We start from the raw sequence: 8,543 nt of genomic DNA on the forward strand, positions 1-8,543 counted from the left end.
TAATAATAATAATAATAATAATAATAATAATAATAATAATAATAATAATAATAATAATAATAATAATAATAATAATAATAATAATATAAGCTAAGTGCATGTTTCTTAAGCTTAAAATATATACTTATCGTGTAAGATAAATTATAAGTAAACAAGTAAATTTTTATGTAATTATGTTTCTTTGCTATAACGGAAATAAGTAGTCTAAAAATAACCTCAACTTTATTGTCAATAAATAACTTTATTTACTTATAATTAAGAAAACAGTAGTATATCTAAATATATTTGAAAATAAAAGTTTACGTTAAAGTACATTTAAATTAATTTTATGTTTAGTGAAACTTGTGGTAAATGTCAATTATACGACAAAAGAAAAAACTGAACTAGAATTTTTTGAAAGTAACATTTATTAGAATTTATTAGAAATATTTTTCTACATCGATATTATTGAATTAAGCAAAAACTATTATAAACAATACTTTTTTTATGATATTAAAGTACTTATTTGGATTCAAAACTCGTTGTCATCCATTTTTAAAAAGTTGACCCTAATATCTCATTTTTTGTAAATTAAAAAAAAAAAAAAAACTTCTTCTCTTTTCTGATTGTTTATTTTTTGATGATTGTTGTTGTTGGTAGAGGAGGACGCGAAAAATTCTCCCTTCGTGCAGAGGCATGGGAAGTAAGTTCTACAAACCCTATAAATAGTATAGCAATTTGTGTTTATCGATTAAATTTGATCGTGCTTAAGGTTTGGTGTGATATTGTACATTGATTGTGTCGGTGTTGGATGGATCCAATTAGGTGGTTTTGTCTTTTTTCAATTCAATTACACACTGGTTAATTATGAACCAATTGCCATAAAACCTGTTTTACAATGTGAGTTCATAGTAATTCTCCCTTAGTCAAGAGGCATGGGAATTAAGTTGTAATATTCTGCAATTTTTTGGTTTTGGTTGTGCTTGAGTTTGGTGTGAGATTGAATTGCTAGTGTTGGTATTTGGTAGATTCAGCTGTTTCGTCATTATTAGTTGCTTTTTCCTGTTTGATGATGTGCTTGTTTGTTTAGTAACTTGTTTGCTGTCAAACCTCTTGATAATGTGAGATAGTTGTAATTCTCCATTAGTGCAGAGGAATGGGAGGTAACTTGTAATCTGCTGCAAACCCCAGAAACAATATAGTGAAATGTCTTTATTTATTGATTCGATTGTGCCTGGTTTTTGGTAGATCCATCTACTCTATATTTCATTTGTTGTTTTTTGTTGGATAAATGGAAGATGTGAGCCATAAGTATGTGTATGGGTATCGGGTCGTTGAGAGAAAATAAGAAGAGTGAGCAATAATACTATTGAGTGCCTGTTTGAGCCCCCATTTTCAAGTCAAAATGCATTTTGGAATGGTATTTTGTTGGAGAATGAGTGATTTAAAAATAAGGATAAGTTTTAGATTTGCGTATAAAATTATTTTATGGGAGTGTGTGGTTGAAAATGAAAATTTCAAAATATGGAGGCCAAACATAGGTCGAAAATCAATTGTGAAAAAAATTACTGCTGCTGGTTTTGTTTCCTTTTATGACAAAAAATTGAAATCTGGTTATTATTGTTTTATTTAACAACTTCAGTTGAGGCTTGTTGCATGTGTTTAGATGAATACGATTCTGTTTTCAAGATTGCTTTACTTTTGCAGATGAATAACCACGACGTCTAATATTCTTGGTGAATGAAGAATTCTTTCATGCGGGGGCAAATCTTTTCTTGTTCTTTCTTTCCTTTTATATCAATAATCACCAGGATGTTCATTCTGATTGTGTGAATGTTTCGAATTTTTTAAGCTGTAGCCATGCCTTGTGTTTTTGCCCTTTTCTTTTTTTGACTGAATCAAACTTGCACGGTTGATGCTGTTGTCTAAATCTTTTCTAAATGCATGACAGAAAATAATCAAATTATTGAGTATTGGGATCATGCTCAATTATTATGGATAAATTTCCTGGATTTATATTTATATTTTAATTTTGTAAAAATAACTTTGGTTGATTGACACGTGCAATTTCTTTTCCTGGCAATACGTCCTGCAATTTGTACTTGAATTCCTTTTGTATAGCAAACATGTTTTGGAACTTTTATGAAATGGCTTCACATGATTAGCTCATTGCCTTAATTGTGGAATATTATTGAGAAATAGGAATCCATCGTTTTAATAGGAGTAATGGTGTGTAGCACCATTGGTGTTATAGCATTTTTCTGTGTCATCTAGACTGATGCGAAACTCTTAATGTAACAATTAAGCCCCTGTTTGATTCCCATTAAATTAAATTAAATTAAATTACATTCTATTTTTCTCTCTCTTATTTTCAACCACACAATCTTCCATAAAATAATATTATACGTAAATTGAAAACTTTTCTTTCTTTTTCAACCACTCATTTTTCTAAAAAATTCTATTCCCCTCATTTTCATTTTCAAGTAATGGGAATCAAACAGGGGCTAAATTGATGTGATTTATGACTGTTGGTCATGGACAATATTATTTTATTGTCTTGTGCATCTTAACGTACTGAAATTTGAAAGTGATTGAGGCCAAAAGGTATTTTTTATTTTTTACATTTTTATTTATTTATTTTTTATTTAAAAAAAAGCTCATTTTTAAGAGAATTTTCAAACAAACACTTGTTAGTTATGTAATCATAACTGACAAAAGTACACTAATATTATATAAACTCATTTCAATTTTAAGTTGTATTTTTTAAAGAAAAAAAGGATAGCTGCAGTTGAGGCCTTAAATCCTTCAAATACTTGTAGATTTTCTTAGTTTTTCAATTGTTGTAATTGTCACTTTAAACCTTTCCAATTGCAGCAGTTTAGGCTCAGAGGATGGTTTCTATCAATATTTTTGTTAGTACGATCAAGAAATTGATTTTGACCATTTTTTAAATAATTTTAGAAAGGGTAAAATAATAATTTTCTATTTACAACGTTAAACAATTAAAGTAAATAAATTAAGAAAAAGAAACAAAAGAAAATAAAAATGATTATCTTCCCCTCCCTCACTCCACCCAAACCAAAGTAACACTGCAAACTGTTGCGCGCATACTCCTTCCACCTCTCACCTGCCTCGTAAACTACGTTCTTATTCCTCATTCCCAACCCTAAGCCCAAAATCCAAATTAAAAGATGCACGTCCTATGTAGCCGTTGACATCATCGAAAGTCCGAATTTCTGGTTTGAATTCAAATAAAATCAAGTATTTGAAGATTCGGGACTTTTGATCGGCTCTAAACTATAGATCTAAGGAGAATTTATTCAAATTAATGGGATTTTTTTTAATTGTATTTTCATGCTATTAATGAGTCATTTGTGATTACTAATTTGTCACCTGTAAGCCCAAAATTAAAGTGATCTAATAAATAATTCAATTATTGGGTTTATGTTTAAATAATAGTTTGGATTGGATTATATGTATAGAGATTGGATTCGTTAGGGTTGTAAAGTTTTTCATTTTGTGAACATTGAGTCGGTTTAAAAAATAGACTTAATGTTTGATCGAATTTATTGTTAATATTTGATTACAGATTGTCCAATACAAATTTCTATGTAAACATGTCATTTAGGTTAGATTCCATTTGGCCCTCATTAATTTCTATTACATTATATTTTTCTCTCTCCTATTTTTAACCATACAATCTTTCATAAAATAATATTACACGTAAATCTAAAACTTTTTTTTCTTTTTCAATTACTCATTTTTCAAAAAAATATTATTTCACCCATTTTCAACTCTACAAAATGGGGGCCAAACAGGGGCTCCATTCGATTAATCCATCTATTTCTACAATATCTGCCAACTAATCAATTAAAAAACTACACTTGGGGAACCAAATGTTAAGGACTAAAAAGAGAATGTTTATATAATTCTTCACTACATGGGTCTAAATTTTGCATTAAGGATTGAACAATTCACTATTCTTATGGATAACAGTTTTGCTGTCGAGAAATGTGATTCAGATAAGTTGGATCGTTTAAATCGCATTAGTCTAATGATCATGAAGCAAAAAATTACAGTAACATTGAGGGGCGTTAAGTTAACTACTTCCAAAGAGTTTCTTTAAGGAAAAAAAAAAAGTTGCTTTATAAAACACAGTAAGGCCGAAACGAGTATGCTTTTAGCAAACTTATTATACTTAAGATGCCTCATCTTGCTCCAAAACTAAAGACATTAAAGCTTGAGCTGTTTGATGATTTGTTCGTGCATTTAGTTTTGATTTCTCTTTTAGCACAATTTAGATAATTTAAGGTCAGTTACAACTATGAATAAGGGGAATTGAACTTTTAATGAGTTCATTTCATATTGTGTGCGAGAAGGAGAAATGTTAAAGCAAGATAGAATTGAAAGTACTCAGTTGACAAGTATCTGAAAGGACTGGTTAAATATTAAGGAAGCTACATCCGATTTAGTTAAAAAGAAATAGCAAAAGCCTGAAAAAGATAAATTATTTGACTATTACTTTTTAAAAATTTGGAACACATGAAGATGGATTGTACAAAATACCATACTTGGCGTGTGAAAAAAAGTACAATTTTCACTTTGGTTTGTTCTGAGGCTAATTTAGTTTTAGTACCTGGATACACTTGGTAGGTAAATTTTGATGCCACTACTCACATAAATATGTCTATGTGAGGTTACTTGAACATCCGATAACTGATTAATGTTGAAAGATTCATTTATGTAGGCGATGTCGAATCATTTAAAGTTGAAGATAAAAGGACTTTTAGATTATTATTAAAGATTGATTATTATTTGAAATGAAAGAGATATTTGAGGTACCGTCTTTTAGATGGGATTTGGTTTCGATATCTATATTGGACAAAATTGGTTACTCTTATTCATTTGAAAATACTTAGTTTAGTCTATTTCCTAATTCAATTATTGTGGGTACCAGTTCTTTATCTAATTGTTATAACCTATATTTGCTTAACTTGGTTGCATCTAGTTGCATATGAATTCACATGGTATTATATATAAATTAATTAATGATAATTTTATTTCGTTATGGCACAAGTGGTCATGTCACATCTCTCAAAAGGAGAAATGAAAAGCTCGTATCAGAAGGAATTATTGATCACTTTGATTTTAGACTTAAGTGTTAATTACATTAAGAGGAAAACAAACAAGTATAAGGAGATTAGGTGCTTATAAGACTTCAGACGTCATAGATCTAATTCATACGGATATTTGGAAGCCCTTTCCTTCGACTTCTTGGAATGGTTAACAATCTTTAATTATGTTCATCAACGATTTTTCTTGTTATGTCTACAATATTTCATTCTACAAGCCTAGGGTTGAAAATCAACCCAGTGAAAGAATAAAATATGTGAGATCTGATTGTAGTGGTGAATACTATTACAAATATGACGAATTTGGAGAACAATGTTTAGGGCATTTTGCTAAATTCTTAGAGGAATGTGGAATCATCTTACAGTAAACCTAAATCTCTCTAGGAAGAAGCCATAAAAATTGCAGCCTAAATTCAAAATTTCAAGTAAACCAATTGTTAAAATCCCTTATAAGCTTTGAATGGGCAAGAAGCCTAATTTGAAGCACTTGCACATTTAGAGTTGTCTAGTAAAAGCAAGACCTTTTAGGCCAAATAATAGGAAACTGGACTCCAGAACCATTAGTTATTATTTTATTGGATATTCTCCAAGATCAAGGGTTTACAAATTTGAAGATCTCACTGTCAAGTCAATTTTTTAAATGGAAAATGTCCAATTCTTTGAGGATATAGAGTTTACAAGGAGAGATGAAGTTTTAAGGTTAATGATCAGGAGCATGGACAAATTCTTGCTCAAGCTCAAGCTTTTGTTCAAGAATCAATTTCAAATTAAGATAATATTACAAAACCCTTATACACAATCAAGAGAATGTTCTAGAAAAACAAGCTCAACAATCTCAAAAACAAATGTCATTAAGAAAATCCACTAGAGAAAGAAGAAAGAAAATTCCTGATGACTTTATAGTCTATTTTCAAAAACATTGAATTGATGGAAGAATATCTGATCAATCAACTTTCATCAAGTCATGTAAATGAATAATTCTTAACAATAAATTGATTCCATGAATAAAGAGATAAAGTTCATGAAAGACAATGACGTTTGAGAACTTATACCATTGTATAAAGGTGTAAAGTACATTGATTGTAAATGAATATTTAAAACTAAGAAGGATTCGAAGGGTGATGTGGAGAGATATAAGGCTCGTCTTGTTGTAAATGACTTTACTTACAAGAAAGAGATTTATCTCTAGTTTCTACAAAAGATTAGGACTATTAAAGCACTTGTGACATATTTTGATTTTGAATGAGGTCAGATGGTTTACAAATTAAAAAAATTCATCTATGAGCTTAAGTAGGCTTCTCATTAATGGTATCAAAATTTCATTAAATAATATCCATCTTGTTTGGTTTTGAGATGAATGTAGTTGATGATTGTGTATATCACAAGTTCGGTGGGATTAAGCATATTTTCCTGGTATCGTGTGTTGATGGCAATCTATTTCCCTGCAACGGTATAGGCTTATTGCACGAAATCAAGAAATTTCTATCATGAAATTTTGAAATGAAAGATCTTAGTGACGCCTCTTTTGTATTAAGGATACAAATACACCGATATCATTCTCGGAGTATATTTTGGATCATCACAAAGAGCTATATCGTTAAGGTTCTTAAGAGATTTGATATGTAGGATTGTAAATAAGGCGATACTCCTATTACTAAGCGATATAAGTTTAGTCTCAATAAATTTCCCATGAATAAACTTAAAGAAAAGGAATATAGAAACTTTCCTATGTTTCAGTAGTTAGGAGTTTAATGTATACTTATGATCGCACACATTTTGATATAGCATTCATTATTAGAATGTTAGGCATATATTTAATTAATTTTGGGATAGTTATTTGGAAAGCAATCAATTAGGTTATTCGGTATTTATAGAGAACTGAGGATTATATGATCACATTTAGGAAAATCATATCAATTGGAGATCAATGGATATTCTGATTTTGATCATGAAATATGATTGCAAAATTTTGTTACTAGGTTGTGTAATTTGAATGGATTTTAAAAGACTACTTTAGTTATTTTGTGGCATTACCAGTCTTGTATTCTAATAGAAGCTCGGTGATGTCACATTTTATAAACATTAAGTTTCCAGTTGTAAAGGATTGAATTTAGAGTGTTCGAGTTTCTATGGAACATATTAGGACATATTCTATAATTATGATTCCGCTTACTAAGGGTTATCATGAGCATACTTCTCACATGAGTACATGTTTTGGTGATATAACAGTTTAGTGGGTGTTTGTATTTGGATGTTGTCTATTTTAAACACATTTTTTTTATTCATTGATATTCGATTTATTTTATAAATAAAGTATTTAGCTCAATTTCATTCTGATTAAAGTTTATGGTTGATCTCATTAAACAAAAGGTGTGATCAGTTGTAAGTAGGCATGTTTGAATCATTTCACATGTAATTTCTATGCTACACACCCACACTTGACCTATGTCATTTGATTGTGTTGATAAGCAGGTTTAATTATGATACTTGTAATGAAGACCACTTGATCCATATTGACATAATTGATGAATGAGATTGTTTGGAGATGCTTTTTGTCATGATAGCAAAAGTTTTGAACTCATAAAATTATACATATTCATAAAGGTAACATATGTGTTCGGGTAGGAGACCGTTTGGAAAAATTATTAATTTGTCATACGGGCTTACATATTTAATTAATTGTCTATCTTAAAGTTAAGCTCAAAATTAAATTGATCAAATAAAGAATTAAATTATTAGGTTTAAAGCATCTACATAAAGTATGGGCCAAATCATATGTGTAGAAATTGGATCAATTAGGATTGTATTTCTCTCATGGACTGTTGTAATATGTGGAAATATAAATAAGATTATAGTTCTCAATTTATATGTAATTCTCATTCTTTGTATCTCCCATCAACATAAGAATAATTAAGAGAAATATTGAAAAGGAAGATCCAAAATCCACAATCAAGAACAAAGAATTTGATATGGTTTAATTCTTAATAGAGAAGTAGAGAGGATGGACTGAATAGTTGGACCGTTAATTGCCTCCCTTAATTGAAGATGACTATAACTATATAGAGTAGTTTTAAGGCTAGAAAGAATAATAATAAATGCTAGAAATCAGGAACATCACTACCCCACTAAAGCTATAGATAAGCACCGTAGGGAACACACAAACTGATTAAAATGGACTAAGTCACTACCCCACATGTTCACTTCAAATGGTAAAAATTATTGGAATCTTGCATGCCTTGGTTGCATGGTTGGGCTTTGTGGACGGTGGACAATTACATCGACGTTTCCACTCCCACTTTCTCCACATTTTCACTTAAATCTGGTGCGGTATGGTGGCACGTATCAGAATTACAATGAAGAATCAAGATCAATTAATCAACAATTAAGTAAAAAGATTGTGTTGAAAAATACGGATAATGAATCGTCCATGTG

The 8,543-nt window shown here is 29.8% G+C and overlaps 1 long non-coding RNA gene across 1 annotated transcript; it reads left to right on the plus strand.

The window, feature by feature from the left end:
- Positions 1-552: 552 nt before the first annotated feature.
- LOC111407811 lies at positions 553-2,019 on the plus strand. Its single transcript, XR_002705200.1, has 2 exons — positions 553-682; positions 1,687-2,019. It is a non-coding gene; the product is annotated as an uncharacterized LOC111407811 (long non-coding RNA).
- The last annotated feature ends 6,524 nt before the right edge of the window (positions 2,020-8,543 follow it).

The sequence above is a fragment of the Olea europaea genome, chromosome 13, assembly GCF_002742605.1.
Source record: "Olea europaea var. sylvestris chromosome 13, O_europaea_v1, whole genome shotgun sequence".
NCBI lineage: Eukaryota > Viridiplantae > Streptophyta > Magnoliopsida > Lamiales > Oleaceae > Olea > Olea europaea.